Here is a 17426-nt window from a genome sequence, read left to right as displayed (position 1 = left end):
TACATTAGTCCCGCCCACATATAAAAATGGTGAGGTATCGCTGCGAATGTTAGACCTCCTGTGTAACTCAAAACATGTAACCAGTAAACATTTTTAAAGCGTCGCCTATGGGGATTTTTAAGTAGTTGTGTGCAATTTTGAAGGGTGACATGTTAGGTATCAATTTACCCAGCGTAACTTTCACATTATACAAAAACATTGGGCTAAATTCACTGTTTTGTTTTTTGTAAAGCACAAAACAGTTTTTTTTCCAAAAAAAAACGCATTTGAAAAATTGCTGTGCAAGTATCGTGCGAGATAAAAAGTTGCAACGACCGCCATTGTATTCTCTAGGGTCTTTGCTAAAAAAAAACATATATAATATTTTGGGGTTCTATGTAATTTTCTAGCAAATAAATGATGATTTTTACATGTAGGAGAGAAATGTCAGAATTGGCCTGGGTGCTCCAGAACACCTGCAGGTGCTCCCTGCATGTTGGGCCTCTGTATGTGGCCACGCTGTGTAAAAGTCTCACACACGTGGTATCGCCATACTCGGGAGTAATAGCAGAATGTGTTTTGGGGAGTAATTTGTGCTATGCATATGCTGTGTGTGAGAAGTAACCTGCTAATATGAAACTTTTGTGAAAAAAAAAATATCTTGCTTTTGCAAAGAATTGTGGGAAAAAAATAGAACTTCAAAAAATTAACCATGCCCCTTACTAAATACCTTGGAATGTCTTCTTTCCAAAAAGGGGTCATTTGGGAGGGTATTTGTACTTTTTTGGCATATTGGGGTCTCAAGAAATGCTAAAGGCTGTTAGTACTTCAGGTGTGATCAGTTTTCAGATATTGGCACCATAGCTTGTGGACTCTATAACGTTCACAAAGACCAAATAATATACCCCAATTTGTACTTATTTTTACCAAGGATATGTAGTAGTATAAATTTTGGCCAAAATTTATCAAGAAAAATTACAAATTTTCTAAATTTTATAACAGAAACAAAGAAAAAATAATTTTTTACAGAATTTTCAGTCTTTTTTCTTTTATAGCACAAAAAATAAAAAACCCAACGGTGATTAAATACCACCAAAAGAAAGCTTGTGTGAAAAAAAGGACAACAATTTCATATGGGGTACAGTGTTGTATGACTAATTGTCATTCAAAATGTGAGAGCAACGAAAGCTGAACATTGGTCTGTTTATTAAGCGTGTTTAAGTGCCCAGTGGTTAAGATTAAATCTCTTTTCTTCTAATTTTAATGAATGGCTACGAGTCTTGTTAAACTCCCTTCTGCCAAAAAGTTTTATCCCTATTATGGGGTCACCAATATGGTATTTTTATATTGAAATCAAGCGTCTCTTCTCCAGAGAGAATAAGTTCAGTGCTGGCAACTTTTCCTCATAACTAATATCCTCCAGACCCTTTATTAGCTTTGTTGCCCTTCTTTGTACTCGCTCCATTTCTAGTACATCCTTCCTGAGGACTGGTGCCCAGAACTGGACAGCATACTCCAGGTGCGGCTGGACCAGAGTCTTGTAGAGCGGGAGAATTATTGTTTTTATCTCTGGAGTTGATCCCCTTTTTAATGCATGCCAATATTCTGTTTGCTTTGTTAGCAGCAGCTTGGCATTACATGCCATTGCTGAGCCTATCATCTACTAGGACCCCAGGTCCTTTTCCATCCTAGATTCTCCCAGAGGTTCCCCCCCCCCCCCCCCAGTGTATAGATTGCATTCATATTTTTGCCACCCAAATGCATTATTTTACATTTTTCTACATTGAACCTCATTTGCCATGTAGTTGTGTGTTGCAAAGATGTGTTCACATCTTTTTGCAAGGTTTCCACATCCTGCAGAGAAGTTATTGCTCTGCTTAACTTAGTATCGTCTGCAAATACAGGGATTGAACGGTTTACCCCATCCTCCAGGTTATTTTTGAACAAATTAAATAGGATTGGTCCCAGCACAGAACCCTGGGGGACCTCACCACCCACCCCTGACCATTTTGAGTGCTCCCCATTTATCACCACCCTCTGAACTCACCCTTGTAGCCAGTTTTCAATCCATGTACTCACCCTATGGTCCATGCCAATAGACCTTGTTTTGTACAGTATACGTTTATGGGGAACTGTGTCAAAAGCTTTTGCAAAATCCAGATACACCACGTCTATGGGCCTTCCTTTATCTAGCTGGCAACTCACCTCCTCATAGAAGGTTAGTAGTTAGTAGGTTTGGCAAGAACAATTCTTCATGAATCCATGCTGATTACTGCTATTGATACCATTCTCGTTACTAAAATCTTGTATATAGTTCCTTATCATCCCCTCCAAGAGTTTACATACTATTGATGTTAGGCTAACTGATCTGTAATTCCCAGGGATGTATTTTATGCCCTTTTTAAATATTGGTGCTACATTGGCATTTCTCCAATCAGCTGGTACCATTCCAGTCAGTAGACTGTCAGTAAAAATTAGGAACATTGGTCTGGCAATTACTTGACTGAGTTCCCTAAGGTCTGTCCTCCCTTTTTTACTGTTAATTTCTTGCAATTTTTTTTTTGCTCTCCTCCGCTATATGTCTTTCATGTTCTATCTTAGCCGTCCTTCTTGCACCCTTACATTTCTTGTTGCATTCTTTATAAAGTCTGAATGCTGATGATGACCCCTCAACCTTGTATTTTTTGAAGACCTTCGCCTTTACTTTTATATGCATTTTTACATTTGAGTTAAGACATCCAGGACTTTTGTTCACTCTTTTAAATTTATTACCCAATAGGATGCATTGGCTAATGCCCTTATTTAATATGCTGTTAAAGCAAACCCATCTCTCCTCTGCGTTCTTTGTTCCCAAGATTTTACCTCAATTTATGCCTTCTAGTAAGGCTCGTAGTTTAGGGAAGTTGACTCTTTTGAAATTCAGTGTCTTTGTATTCCCCTTATGTTTCCTATTTGTGTGATTTATGCTGAAGCCAATTGACCTGTGATTGCTGTTCCCTAAATTGCCCCGTATTTCCACATCTGTGATCAGGTCTGTATCATTGGTAATCAGTAGATTCAGTTATTTCTTGTTGGTGCCTCTACCATCTGAACCATAAAATTGTCCTTCAAGACATTTAGGAACTGGCGAGCCTTAGATGAATGTGTGGTTCCCTCCGCCTGGTCTATGTCTGGATAATTAAAATCCCACATTATGATAACACCTCCCATCCTTGCTGCTAATCCAAATTGTGATAGGAGATCTGTCTCCCCTTCCTCCCTCAAGTTAGGGGGCCTATGCTATAATAAATATCCCCCCCAAAAAAATGATTATATATATATATATATATATATATATAGTTCCAAAGGTTGCTGCACTTAAAAAAGAGCACATCTGAAGGTTTTCACAACAATCATCTACTATATGTGTTTCACAAGCATCATCACACATGGAATCAATATGGTTAATCATTCTCAGTTTCTATCCAATCAATTTTGCTGAATACTAATTTTATACCACAAACACAGAAAATAGCTAACCGCACAGCCTATAATCTCAATATCTCATTGTCATCTTGCAATTCATCCTATTTTCAGATCTGAAAGACATTTTATATATATATATATATATATATATATATATATATAAAATCTTCAATAAATAGATGTAAAAATCTGTTCAGTCACAACACAGAACCAATAACCTAAATAAACAAATAAAGATCTAGATCCACGTTTAAACCATGTGGGGCAATTGTATTCAAAAAATTGATCCAGTGTACCTCGTTTTCTGAGGGTTAATTCATGATTACCCCCTCTTCTATTTCTTTCAATCCCCTCCAGGACCATATATTTCAATTTTGACACATTGGCAAATTCAACAAAATGTCTAGCAAGTTGTAGCTGTATTAATTTATCCCTAATGGAATATTTTTGTCTTGCGATTCTATCCTTCACTTTTTGTGTAGTTTCACCAATGTAGACTAATCCACATGGACATTTGGCATATACTGCAAATGATGATTGACAGGTATAGTGTCCCCTAATTGAAATATTGAAACCTTTATAGGGGTGTGTGAAAAATTTACCATTAATCATAGAGTTGCATTGAATGCATGATAAACAGGGATATGAACCTAGATTTTTTTGGTCCCAAAAACATTGTTTTTGGTGTTGTTGATGAAAATTGATCAGATCTAATTAACCACTTTCAGACCGGACCATTTAACTGGTAATTGCGCGGTCATGCAATGTTGTACCCAAACAAAATTTGCGTCCTTTTCTTCCCACAAATAGAGCTTTCTTTTGATGGTATTTGATTGCCTCTGCGATTTTTATTTTTTGCGATATAAACGTAAAAAGACCGCAAATTTTGAAATAAAATGATATTTTCTACTTTTTGTTATTAGAAAAATCCAATAAACTCAATTTTAGTCATACATTAAGGCCAAAATGTATTCAGCCACATGTCTTTGGTAAAAAAAAAAGTCAATAACTGTATATTTATTGGTTTGCGCAAAAGTTGTCACATCTACAAACTAAGGTACGTTTTCTGGAATTTACGCAGCTTTTAGTTTACGACTGCCTATCTCATTTCTTGAGGTGCTAAAATGGCAGGGCAGTACAAAACTCCCCCAAATGACCCCATTTTGGAAAGTAGACCCCCTAAGGAGATTGATAAGTGGCATGTTGAGCCCATTGAATATTTTATTTTTTTGCCTCAAGCGATTGAATAATGACAAAAAAAATAATTTTAATTTTTTTTACACAAAGTTGTCACTAAATGATATATTGCTCACACATGCTATGGGCATATGTGAAATGACACCCCAAAATAAATTCTGCTGCTTCTCCTGAGTACGGGGATACCACATATGTGGGACTTTTTGGGAGCCTAGCCGCGTACGGGGCCCCTAAAACCAAGCACCGCCTTCAGGCTTTCTAAGGGCGTAAATTTTTGATTTCACTTCTCACTACCTATTAGAGTTTTGAAGGCCATAAAATGCCAAGATGGCACAAAACCCCCACAAATGACCCCATTTTAGAAAGTAGACACCCCAAGCTATTTGCTGAGAGGCATGTTGAGTCCATGGAATATTTTATATTTTGCCACAAGTTGCGGGAAAATGACAAACTTTTTTTTATTATTAATTTTTTTCACAAAGTTGTCACTAAATGATATATTGCTCACGCATGCCATGGGCATATGTGAAATGACACCCCAAAATAAATTCTGCTGCTTCTCCTGAGTACGGGGATACCACATATGTGGGACTTTTTGGGAGCCTAGCCGTGTACGGGGCCCCAAAATCCAAGCACCGCCTTCAGGCTTTCTAAGGGCGTTACAGTTTTGAAGGCCATAAAATGCCAAGATGGCACAAACCCCCCCCAAATGACCCCATTTTGGAAAGTAGACACCCCTAAAGGGTACACTAGTGAGACTAGGTAATAAATGGCGGGTGCCCTGAAACTATAAAAAAATAACTAACCAACCAGCGTCACCTGTAACAGTTATATGGTGATCACTGGTGAAAGGGTTAACTAGGGGGCAATCAGGGGGCTTTATGCGGTAGTATATGGGGGTCCCTGGCGCTATAAAAAGCTGCGGCGAACCTAAATACCTACCTGCCTAACTAGCGTCACCTGTGACACTAATACAGCGATCAGAAAAACGATCGCTTATTAGGCTGGGTTCACACTGGAGCGATGCGGGAATGCCACGAATCCGCGGCGGGTTCCCGCATCGCATGCCTCCCGGCGGCAGTTCACACTGCCCTATGCGAACTGCTGGGAGTGTCAGTGAAATGTTAATGACACCCCCAGATCAGTTTGCATATCGCAGTGCGATCTGCAAATTCGGATCGCATGGTGTGAACACCCATGCGATCCGATTCTGCTGCGGACCAAAAAAAGGGTCCCGTGCGAGTTTGCGGCGGGTGCGACACGAATTCAGCCATACTATCTGTATGGCTGAACTCGAATCGCACAGAGATCGGATGTGATTTGCACTGCAGTGCGGTGCGAATCACATCCGTTCTCATAAACCGCTGCAATGTGAACCCAGCCTTAGTGACACTGGCGACGGGGGGTGATCACGGGGTTAAACCTTTATTGGGGGGGTTAGGGGGGTACCTTAGAACTAAAGGGGGCTAACCCTAACTGCCCTAACAGTTAATACAGTCACAAATGACACCCGCCGGGTGATGAGGGGGGTTAAACCTTTATTAGGTAATAAATGGCGGGTGCCCTGAAACTATAAAAAAATAACTAACCAACCAGCGTCACCTCTAACAGTTATATGGTGATCACTGGTGAAAGGGTTAACTAGGGGGCAATCAGGGGGCTTTGTGCGGTAGTATATGGGGGTCCCTGGCGCTATAAAAAGTTGCGGCGAACCTAAATACCTACCTGCCTAACTAGCGTCACCTGTGACACTAATACAGCGATCAGAAAAATGATCGCTTATTAGGCTGGGTTTACACTGGAGCGATGCGGGAACGCCACGAATCCGCGGCGGGTTCCCGCATCGCATGCCTCCCGGCGGCAGTTCACACTGCCCTATGCGAACTGCTGGGAGTGTCAGTGAAACGTTAATGACACCCCCAGATCAGTTTGCATATCGCAGTGCGATCTGCAAACTCGGATCGCATGGTGTGAACACTCATGCGATCTGATTCTGCTGCGGACCAAAAAAAGGGTCCCGTGCGAATTTGCGGCGGGTGCGGCGCGAATTCAGCCATACTATCTGTATGGCTGAACTCGAATCGCACAGAGATCGGATGTGATTTGCACTGCAGTGTGGTGCGAATCACATCCGTTCTCATAAACCGCTGCAATGTGAACCCAGCCTTAGTGACACTGGCGACGGGGGGTGATCACGGGGTTAAACCTTTATTGGGGGGGTTAGGGGGGCACATTAGAACTAAAGGGGGCTAACCCTAACTGCCCTAACAGTTATTACAGTCACAAATGACACCAATGCAAAAAAAAAAATGCAATTGGTGTCACTGTGACTGGGGGGGCAGGGGTAATTGGGGGGGTGATCGGGGGGTAAAGGGGGGGGTGTGAGTGTGCCTGGCATGTTCTACTGTGTAGTGTCGTGTTGGTGCAACTCACCGATCCTCTCTCCTCAGTGCCGGAACGAAAAATACCGTCACGGAGGAGAGATTACATCACTTCCTCTCCTGTGTTTACATTACAGGAGAGGAAGTGATGTCACGGAGCATTTCTATTCGTCAGGAGCGATCGCGAGGGGGTGGCCATGAATGAATGGCCGCCCCCTCATCCCGGATCGCTCCCGAACGAATACCGACCGCCGCAGGCACCGGGGGGGGGGGGCCCGATCGGGCCCCCCACCCGCAGGAAGGCAGGGACCTAAATATACACCCATATGCCTGCCCGTGCCATTCTGTCGACGTATATCGTCGTGCGGCGGTGGGCAAGTGGTTAATCGATTGTGTTTTGTTCTACCCTTCCTATAAGATGACATAGGAGGACACCAGAACTGTAAAAAAAAATGTCTTCCTTAGTTTAGGCCGATATGTATTCTTCTACATATTTTTGGTTAAAAATAAATTGCAATAATTGTATATTAACCACGTGCCGACCGAGCCATAGCCGAAAGACGGCTGCAGCGCTGTTGGCTTATTCTGGGAGGGCGTCCATGAACATCCTCACAGAATCACGCACCCGGGAATGTCCGTGACCGTTGGGTCCTCTGGAGCATCACAGAGCAGGGTAAAGGACCAATGACAGCGGGCCTTTACCACGTGATCGCTCCGTTCAATGACGAAGCGATCACTTGTCAACAAACCAGAGCTTGTCCAGTGTAGCTCCTCCCACACTGTACCGATTGGTGCGAGAAGAGGAAGGAGCCGGGTGCAGCAGCGCTGTGGGCTCTCTCTGGAGTGCCCACAGTCCTGATCTGTGCCCATCCTTGCTACATCCATTCATCTATCCCTGGCTCATCCATGCTTCACATGTGCTCATACATGCCTTATATGTGCCCATCTATACTTCATCCATCACTGGCTCATCCGTGCTCATCCATGCTCCATCCATCCCTGGCTTATCTGTGATCCATCCATCCCTGGCTCATCAGTGCTCCTTCCATGCTCCATCCATCCCTGGTGGCTCACCCATGCTCCATCCATCCCTGGCTCATCCTTGCTCCATCCATCCCTGGCTCATCCGTGCTCCATCCATCCTCATCCATTCTCCATCCATCCCTGGCTCATCTGTGCTCCTTTCATCCCTGGTTCAGCCATGCTCCATTCACCCCTGGCTCATTCATGCTCCGCTCATCTGTGCTCCATCCAACCCTGGCTCATCTGTGCTCCATCCGTGCTCCACCCGTGCTTATCCATGCGCCATCCATGCTCCATCTATCCCTGGCTCATCAATGCTCCATCTATCCCTGGCTCATCCATGCCCATCCATGGCTCATCTGTGCTCATCCATTCCACAGTAGTGCTCATCCTTGGCACATCAGTGCTCATCCGTGCCACATCAGTTCTCATCCTTGCCGCATCCTTGCCACTACAGTGCCCATCAGCTTCTCACAACAGTGTAATAGGTAGTCAAATTATATTTGAAATGTATGTCCCCTGGTGGTGCTTCCTGCATGTTGGGCCTCTGTATGTGACCAGGCTGTGGAAAAGTCTCCCACATGTGGTATTGCCATACTCAGAAGGTATAGCAGAATATATTTTGAGGTGTCATTTTTGCTATGTACATGCTATGTGTTAGAAATATCTTATAAATGGACAACTCTCTGTAAAAAAAAGAGTTTTTATTTTCTTTCCACGTTTCCCAAAAACTTGTGGAAAAAAATTACGTTTAAAAGACTCATTATGCCTTATAGAATATACGTTGGGGTGTTTAATTTCCAAAATGGGATCATTTTGTTGATGTTTCTATTGTCCTGGTGCTTCAGGGCCTTTAAAATTGTAACAGGTAGTCAAAAAATGAAATGTTTAATTTATGCCCCTAGAATGCCTGATGTTGCTCCCTGCACGTTGGGCCTTTGTATGTGGCCAGGCTGTGTAAAAGTCTTGCACGTGTGGTATCGCCATACTCAGAAGGAGTAGTAGTATTTATTGTAGGGGTATAATTTGTGATATGCATATACTGTGTGAGAGAAATAACCTGTTCACATGACAATTTTCTGCAAAAATAAAAAAAATCTTTATGTTGCAAAGAATTGTGGGAAAAAATTACAACTTCAAAAAACTCACAATGCCTCTTTCTAAATACCCTGGATTGTCTAGTTTCTAAAAAAGGGGTAATTTGGAGGGTATTTGTACTTTTCTGGCTTGTTAGTGTCTCAATAAATAAGATAGGCCATCAGTACATCAGATGTGATCAGGTGAGATACATTTTCAGTAACTGGCACCATAGCTTGTAGACTATAACTTTCACACAGACCAAATAATATACACTGATTTGGGTTATTTTTACCAAAGATATGTAGCAGTATAAATTGTGGCCAAAATTTATGAAGTAAAAAGACAAATTTGCTAAATTGTATAATCGAAACAAAGAAAAGTTTTTTTTTTTTACAAATTTTTCGGTCTTTTTTCATTTATAGCGTAAAAAATAAAAAACCCAGTGGTGATCAAATACCACCAAAAGAAAGCTTTATTTGTGTGAAAAAAAGGGCAAAAAAATCCATATTGGTAACGTGTTGCCTGACTAAGTAATTGTCATTCAAAATGTGAGAGCACTGAAAGCTGAAAATTGGTCTGGTTAAGAAGGGGGTTTAAGTGCCCAGTGGTTAATTGGTTTGCGCAGAAGTTATCACGTCTACAAAATAGGGGATAGATTTATGGCATTTTTATTATACTTTTTTTTTTATTAGTAGCAGCGGCGATCTGCGATTTTTATCAATGTTGTCATGGTGCTAGGCAGAACAGGGAAATGCTTTATTTACATAGGCATATCCCCAATCTGCCTCTCCGCGTCATGATCGTGGGACCCGCTGGCAAGCACACACCTGCTAGGCTGCCGATGATGCAGCGACGAACAGGTACGTTGTTTTGCGCACCTATACCACTTTGCCGACGTATGTCAGCGTGACACTGTACTAATCTGGGGGGGGAGGTGATCGGAGTTTTGTTTCTCTTTTGTTCATTGACGGACACAGCACCTTTAGAAGGGGGCGGTCCTACTGGCTATAACCCTTCACTCTGCTTCCAGCATTTTTAGTTTCTTCCTGCCTAGTGTAGGAGAAGGACCTGACTCCCTGTGGGGACCACTGGTCCTCGGGATTTCTTTTTTTCTGCTTTTTGATTCCTGTGATCTACAATCAATAGCTGGGCCTGGTGACAGGCTGGATAATATAGATCCTGGTAGTCTCCCCATCCTGGCCATCAAGCGTGAGCAGACCCTAGCTACCTTCTGGGTCGGCCACGACATGCCCCATCTGGTCCAGGGGCAGCCGATGAGCTATATGCTCCGGGGAACACATATGATCGGGCTACTGCTGTCCGAGTTACACTGTGCCGTGGCCAACAGCCACCATGTACTGCTCGGGTGATGGGTCTGTCTGTGGAATGCGTCCAGCAGTCCCTGCAGGAGGGGTAAGTACAGTTCCACCTGTCTCGGCAGGATGGAGCAGCTGGGCATTCCCTAGGAGGTCGACTAGAGGGTCTCTCACTCTCCCTTTCTTCTCTCCCTGTCCCTTCTCCTCCTCCCCATGCTATGGTCCGCTGTGTGACTGGGCATAGGGGGTGCGATGCATTTATCTGGCCCGGCAGGGGGCTGGGCTGGACGGTTGGTGTTCCGCTAATTTTCTCCCTGTTTTTAGTCAATTTTTTTTGCATGTCTGTGTGTTTGCCATGTGAGATCTGGCCGCCGTGACCATTTTCTTGTAGCCACAGCCAGTTTTTTTTTAACCGCGGCCATTTTCTTGAGGTCCGGCAGCAATTTTCCTGGCGCTCTCAGTCGTTTTATTGCTGAGGTGGCCGGCAGCCATTTTCTAGTAGCCCCAGCTTTGTTTTACTCTAGCACTGGGTGGCTGTTTCAGTCTGGAACAGAGTGAAACTGACACAGAATACCTCATGGCTGGCACAGGGGAGAGCTGACGGCAGTAGCACAGAGCAGTACCTTGGTCAGGGTGGTGAGTCCTGCGGGGGGCCCCTCAGTCTGAGGCAGCTAGGAGGGTGAGATTTTGTTGTGACTTGCCTTAGGTCCCTAAGCGGTGACAGGCGAGAGTGGCTCACCATGGCGTCAGAAGCTGGCGCTTCTTCCCCAGACATCCCTGTTATTGCAGCCGGCTCACCTGCACCTGCGGTGCCTATGGACACTTTGTCGGTGGTCCTGGAGTCCTTTGTTGCCAGGGTGGAAGCAACGTGCAGTCGCAAGGGGGGTAAAAAAAAACGCCCCCTCCCCCCACCGTCTTATGGGGAAAGCTCTGATTCAGACTCGGGCCTCGCTGTGACAGGTGGCCCCTGTTCTGATGTGTCAGAGGATGCGGACCAGGACCGTTCGAACAGTGAGGATGCACTTATTGCAGCGTTGGGGGATACCCTAAAGATAGAGGATACGGCGGGGCCATCTGCAGAGGTGTTTGTCCCTTTTGGGTCCCACAAGCCGGCCTGCACTGCTAAGGTGTTTCCCTACCTAACTTGTTTTGATAGGTTTATTTACAAGGAGTGGGGAAGCCCGCAGCAGGCCTTTTCAGTCCCGAGACAGATGGCGGCGCATTACCCCTATGAGGAGAGTTTCCTGAAAAAATGGACATCTCCTCCGGTTTTTGACCCCCCGGTATCCAGATTAAATAAGGTAACAACGATTCCGGTGGAAGGGACTCCTGCCTTCAAGGACCCAGCCGACAGAAGGGCCAATGCGGTTGCCCGTTCCATGTTTACGGTCATGGGGTCAGCATTGCAGCCAGTGTTAGCCATGGCTCTGGTGTCACAGATGCTTACTGAATGGGCTAAGTTATTGCACCGCGAGTTGGAGAAGCAACAGGTTTCCCCGGTCTGCTTGGAACTGGCAGACCAGTTAATGCAGGGCCTGAAGTATGTCTGTGATGCGGCCCTAGATATGGCCCCTTTGCTTTCTAGAGTCTCAGTATCAGCAGTGGTGCTACGTCGCCTGATTTGGCTTAAATGCTGGTCTGCGGACCAGACTTCTAACCAGATTTGCACTTCCAGGAGGAGACTCTATGTGGAGCCTCGCTGGATGACATTATTAAGAATGTTACACGGGGAAAGAGTACTTACAATCCAGAAAGTGTAAGGAGCCACGCCGTAGGCAAGTGCCCTCCTTTTCTGCTCAGAAGCGGGTTTTTCGTCCGCCCCGGTCAGCAAGTAAGCGTTCCCAGTCCAACAAGGTGCCCGCTGAGGGACAAAAGCGTCCCTGGTTTCGCAAGCCAAACAAGCCTGCGAGCAAATCTGTTGCAGCATGAAGGTTTGGCCCCGCCATACTCTCGGATGGGGGGGTCGCCTTCAGGAGTTTGCAGCTCGGTGGACCTCCCTTCTTTCCGACCAGTGGGTTTGCGAACTGGTTTCATCAGGTTACAAGATAGAGTTTCTTTCTTGTCCGCCAAACTGTTTTTTTCCCTCCAACCTTCATCTCCTTCTGGCTCATCAGGAGGCCCTGTTTGGGGCAGTACAGGACCTGCTTCAGTGCGGGGTGATAGTACCTGTACCGACGCCGGAAAGGTTTCAGGGATTCTACTCCAATCTGTAGTCCCAAAGAAGGAAGGGATCAGTCTGGTCCTGGATCTCAAGACTCTAAACGGCTTTGTGAAAGTGCAAAGGTTCAGGATGGAATCGGTTCGCTCCGTGGTCGTTGCACTCCACCAGGCGGATTTCTTGGCGTCTTTGGACATCAAAGACACATACTTGCATGTCCCCACATGCGCCAGGCATCAGAGGTTCCTACGATTTGCGGTCAGGGATGAGCACTATCAATTTGTAGCTCTCCCTTTTGGCCTAGTGATGGAGCCAAGGATCTTCACCAAGGTTCTAGCTCCAATTCTGGCATTGGTAAGACAATGAGGGATCGCAATTGTGGGTTACCTGGGTGACCGCCTCCTGAGAGCAGCCTCAGAATTAAGGAAGGATGTGGCAATCACCATACAAACTCTCCGGGAGTTTGGTTGGGTGTTGAACCTCCAGAAGTCGGTCTTGGTGCCAACTCAACACCTGGAGTACCTGGGCTTGATTCTGGACTCCTCAGAGGCGAGAGTCTTTCTCCCCCTCAGACAAGCTGCAGGTGGTCATCGCTGCATTTTTGCATGCGAGTTCTGGGTCTCATGGTAGTCACTTTCGAGGCGGTACCATATGCTCAATTTCACACTCGAGTCTTGCAGAAAGAGATCCTCTCCAGATGGGACAAATCTCCGACATCCCTGGATTGTCAAGTTCCGGTGAGTCAGCTAGTCAGAGATTCCCTTTTCTGGTGGCTGAGGTCTCTGGCCCTTCGGTCTGGGAAATCGCTCCTTCCTCTCCATTGGATGGTGATCACAATGGACACCAGCCTGGTCGGCTGGGGGGGGGAGTTTGGGGCATACAGTCGGCCCAGGGTCGCTGGACACAGGAAGAGTCCCGCCTGCCGATCAATGTGCTGGAGCTTCGAACGATCAGGCGGTGCCTCTACACATGGTCAAAGAGGCTCTCCCTACTTAATCCTCCACAAGGATAAGGTGGTGCTGCGTCTGCAGCCTTCATTTCTTCCAAAGGTTGTTTCGGCTTTTTATCTAAATGAGGACATTGTGTTTCCGTCCTTATGTCCTCAGCTGTCACATCCCAAAGAGGTTGCTTTGCATTCTCTGGATGTGGTCCGGGCTCTACGGGTGTATCTGTCTGCTACAGCTCCTTTCTGGAGGTCAGACTTGTTTGTATCGATGGCTGGTCCGAAGAAGGGCTTGGCGGTCACGCCAAGCACTATTTCTTGGTGGATCAGACAGATTGTGATTCAGGCCTATGCCATAAGGGGGCGGGCGTCCCCCTTTCCTATCATGGCACATTCTACCAGGGCAATTAGTGCCTCCTGGGCTTTCCGAAATCAAGCGTCTGTTTCTCAGGTATGGTCACACTTTCACAAAAAGGTTGACGTAAGCACATCTTCGGATGCGTGCTTCGGCCGCGAGGTTTTGCAGGTGGTCGTTTAAGGTTGCAACTCCTCTGTTGAGGAGTTCCTTTTGTTATGGGTGGAGTTTATTTTCTTGCTGTTAACAACCCTCGTTTTTTGACACTGCTTGGGAATTTTTTTTTGTACTTTATGTTTGTACTGCTTTTTGACAAACTGAGCTGCTGGAAGCAGATTGAGAGGTTATAGCCAGTAGGACCGCCCCCAGGGCTGTACTGTGCAGTTTTTCTGTTTTTAAATATTCTGCCTAGTCGTCTCCTGAAGGTGACGATATAACCCTTAGGTCAAGATTAAAGGTGCTGTGTCTGTCAATGAACTTCAGAGAAAAGGATTTTACAGTGAGTACAAAAATCCTATTTTTTACACTAATATTGCTTAAAACCGTGATGATCACTGTTATAAAACAATAGTTTTAACTGTCATGATTGGCTTTCATTCATGACAGCTTTCTTACTATGCTGTCATTGACTACAACTAATCACATGGTACAGGGTGCTATGATCGGGCCAGGTACCATGTGATTGCTGTTATGAATGGTTTCCATTCATGGCTGTTTTGCTTACATGTAATAAATGTGATCGCTGTGATTGGTCATAGCAAATCATATGCTAGTCCGGCCATTGTGAGAACCATGATCCGGTGTGTCCACCGAACCAGTGCGCATGTGCTGAGCAATGTATAAGCAATGTATAAGCACATGTAGCTGCTGCCTGCCTGCAGTAAATGTACTGTGACGGGTGGCAAGTGGTTAAAAGCCTACTTTCATATTATTTGTAATCAACTTGCTTTACAATGCTACACAATCATAGTTCTTTGCTGCGCCTTCTTGCATTGCAAGTCTAGAAGTCTGGGTTCACTTTTCAGTACGTTGCTAAGCAAACGCTATTTTTTTTTGCCAATGCAGCAGTTTTTTAATTGGGCTAATGCGGTGCAGACCTATGGACTTGAATGGCCGAGTTTGACAGGTAGTGCCACCTGTCAACTCAGCATGTCTCCTTAAGTTTAGCCTTCAAGTGGGCAGCCATTGAGGCAGTAAAATCACAGCCCACCCACTTGATTCTAAAGCTCCCCAGCTGGCTGTGTGTAAGAAGGCCAGATATGCTGAATCATTAAAAACAATGCATTCTGTTTGTGGCTGTCTTATCCCCAGTGTTCTTAAAGTGGACCTCCTAATATCTTTACAAGTCTGCATGATGCTATTCCTGATGTCACAATGTACAGAAACATTATAACTACAAATATATATAGATTGATTGACAAATTAACATTTATAAAGACTCTGGGTGTTTGTTATTTTTGAAATTCAGCCCAGGCTGATTAGACGACTTGCACAGCATTTTCAGATTTTTAAAACCTCTTGTGCAAAATATATATACCGGTAATTATTTCTAAATAATTATATTTCTAAAATGCTGGCCAGGACTGTGTTGTTGATCAAACCATACAGTAGATGGCAGTGTAAATTTTACATATTGAAAAATCTTTCTGAACATCTCAACGGCTGTGGAGGAATATATACAGCGATTTGCCCAGTATCCATAATAGCCAGATGTGCAGGCTAGCAGTGTGCAAAGTCCAATAGCCCATAGCAACCAGATTTTATACCAATTGAAGATTAACTTAATCCAAGAACAAAAACGTAATATATATATTGTAGGTGTGGTGGCCGCATTACAGTATATTTCATTTTTTCTTTCAAGCTAATAACCTGTACTTCCTGTGAGCTGCACGGAGGAATATTTTTCTTTCTAGCTATCAGTTGTCTTGCCCCCCCCCCCCCATGTAGTAATGGAGGTGAAGAGATATGGACATATTTGTAGCCCATATCAGGAGAGCAGACCAGGGTGACAACTAGGGTTGACAGCCGCTTCTACCAAGGCCCCCCACCCCACGGCTTTCAGCTGCTTTGTTGAAATCTATAAAGAGAGATCGGTGCTTGTAACTCCCACCACCACCGCACCAATCACCCCTGACTGTCCTGTGTCCTCCTCTGGTCCCCCTCTGTGCGCCTGCTCCATGCTGCTCCAGTCCCCTTCTGTGCTTCACCTCCGGTCCCCCTCGGTGCTGCTCCGGTCCTCTTCTGTGCTCTTCCTCTAGTCCCCCTCAGTGTCCTCCTCCGTGCTGCTTTGGTCCTCTTCTGTGCTCTCCCTCTGGTCCCCCCTCTGTGTCCTGCTCCGGTCCCCCTCTGTGTACCCCTCCGGCCCCTCTCGGTGTCCTCCTCTGTGCTGCTCAAGTCCCCCTCTGTGTCCTCCGTGCTGCTCCTGTCCCCCTTGGTGTCCTCCTCTGTGCTGCTCCGGTCCTCCTCTGTGTACCCCTCCAGTCCCCCTCTGTGCTCCTCCACCATGCTGCTCCAGTCCCCCTCTGTGTATCCCTCTGGTCCCCCTCTATGCTCCTCCGGTCCCCCTTATGCCCTCCTCCGTGCTGCTCCAGTCCCCCTCTGCGTACCCCTCTGGTCCCCCTCTGTGCTCCTCCGGTCCCCCTTATGCCCTCCTCCGTGCTGCTCCAGCCCCCTCTGCGTCCCCCTCTATACTGCTCCTTCAGTCCCCTTGGTGTCCTCCTCCATGCTGCTCCAGTCCCCCTCTGTGATCCCCCCTTCATGCTGCTCTGATCTCCCTCTGTGCTCTTCCTCCTCAAGAGGAGGAGCCTTGGAGCCACCACACTGGAGCAGTGGAATTGTTGGCTGTGCGCCACCCCCCCTACAGCCCTACGATTTAATACTGTGCTGCTCTCTACAGAGTAGTGGTGGTGCCTGCACACAGAAGAATGGACAGCTGGGGCCAAACCTGTATGTAGAAAGAAGAAGAATTGCATCAAAAAGTGACACTAATGCTACCTGTATGGCCCTGGCCAGAGTCTTATTAACGCCGACCACTACCTTCCTCTCCAAGGCTGGCCATACATTATACAATTTTCTTGTACAATTTTCCTTTCGATTTACCGCAACCATATAATATGAGGTAAAACCTAAACACTGCAATCAGGCAGGCCCTTGTACTACATAGGTAAATGTAAAGGAAATTGAAAAATAAAAATGTATGGCCAGTTTTACAGAGGGTTCTGAGTTTGCCTTAAAGTGATTGTAAAAGCTTGTTTTTTATTTTTTTTAAATAACAAGTCATACTTACCTCCACTGTGCAGCTCGTTTTGCACAGAGTGGCCATGATCGTCTATTTCTGGGGTTCCCCGGCGGCTCTTGCAGCTCCTCCCCGCATCAAATAACCCCCTGGGAGAAGCGCTGTCCTGGGGAGTTACCTTGCGGGCACGCTCCCAAGTCCAGCATTTGTGTCCATAGACATGAATGCCAGACTCGGCCCCGGTGCCCGCATCATTAGATTTGATTGACAGTAGTGGGAGCCAATGGCTGTGCT

This window comes from Lithobates pipiens, unplaced genomic scaffold (assembly GCF_037356315.1).
Source record: "Lithobates pipiens isolate NorthernLeopardFrog02 unplaced genomic scaffold, aLitPip1_a1.2 Scaffold_3, whole genome shotgun sequence".
In the NCBI taxonomy this organism is placed as follows: Eukaryota; Metazoa; Chordata; class Amphibia; order Anura; family Ranidae; genus Lithobates; species Lithobates pipiens.
The sequence above is the reverse complement of the archived record's forward strand: the minus strand, read 5'-3'. Positions refer to the sequence as shown.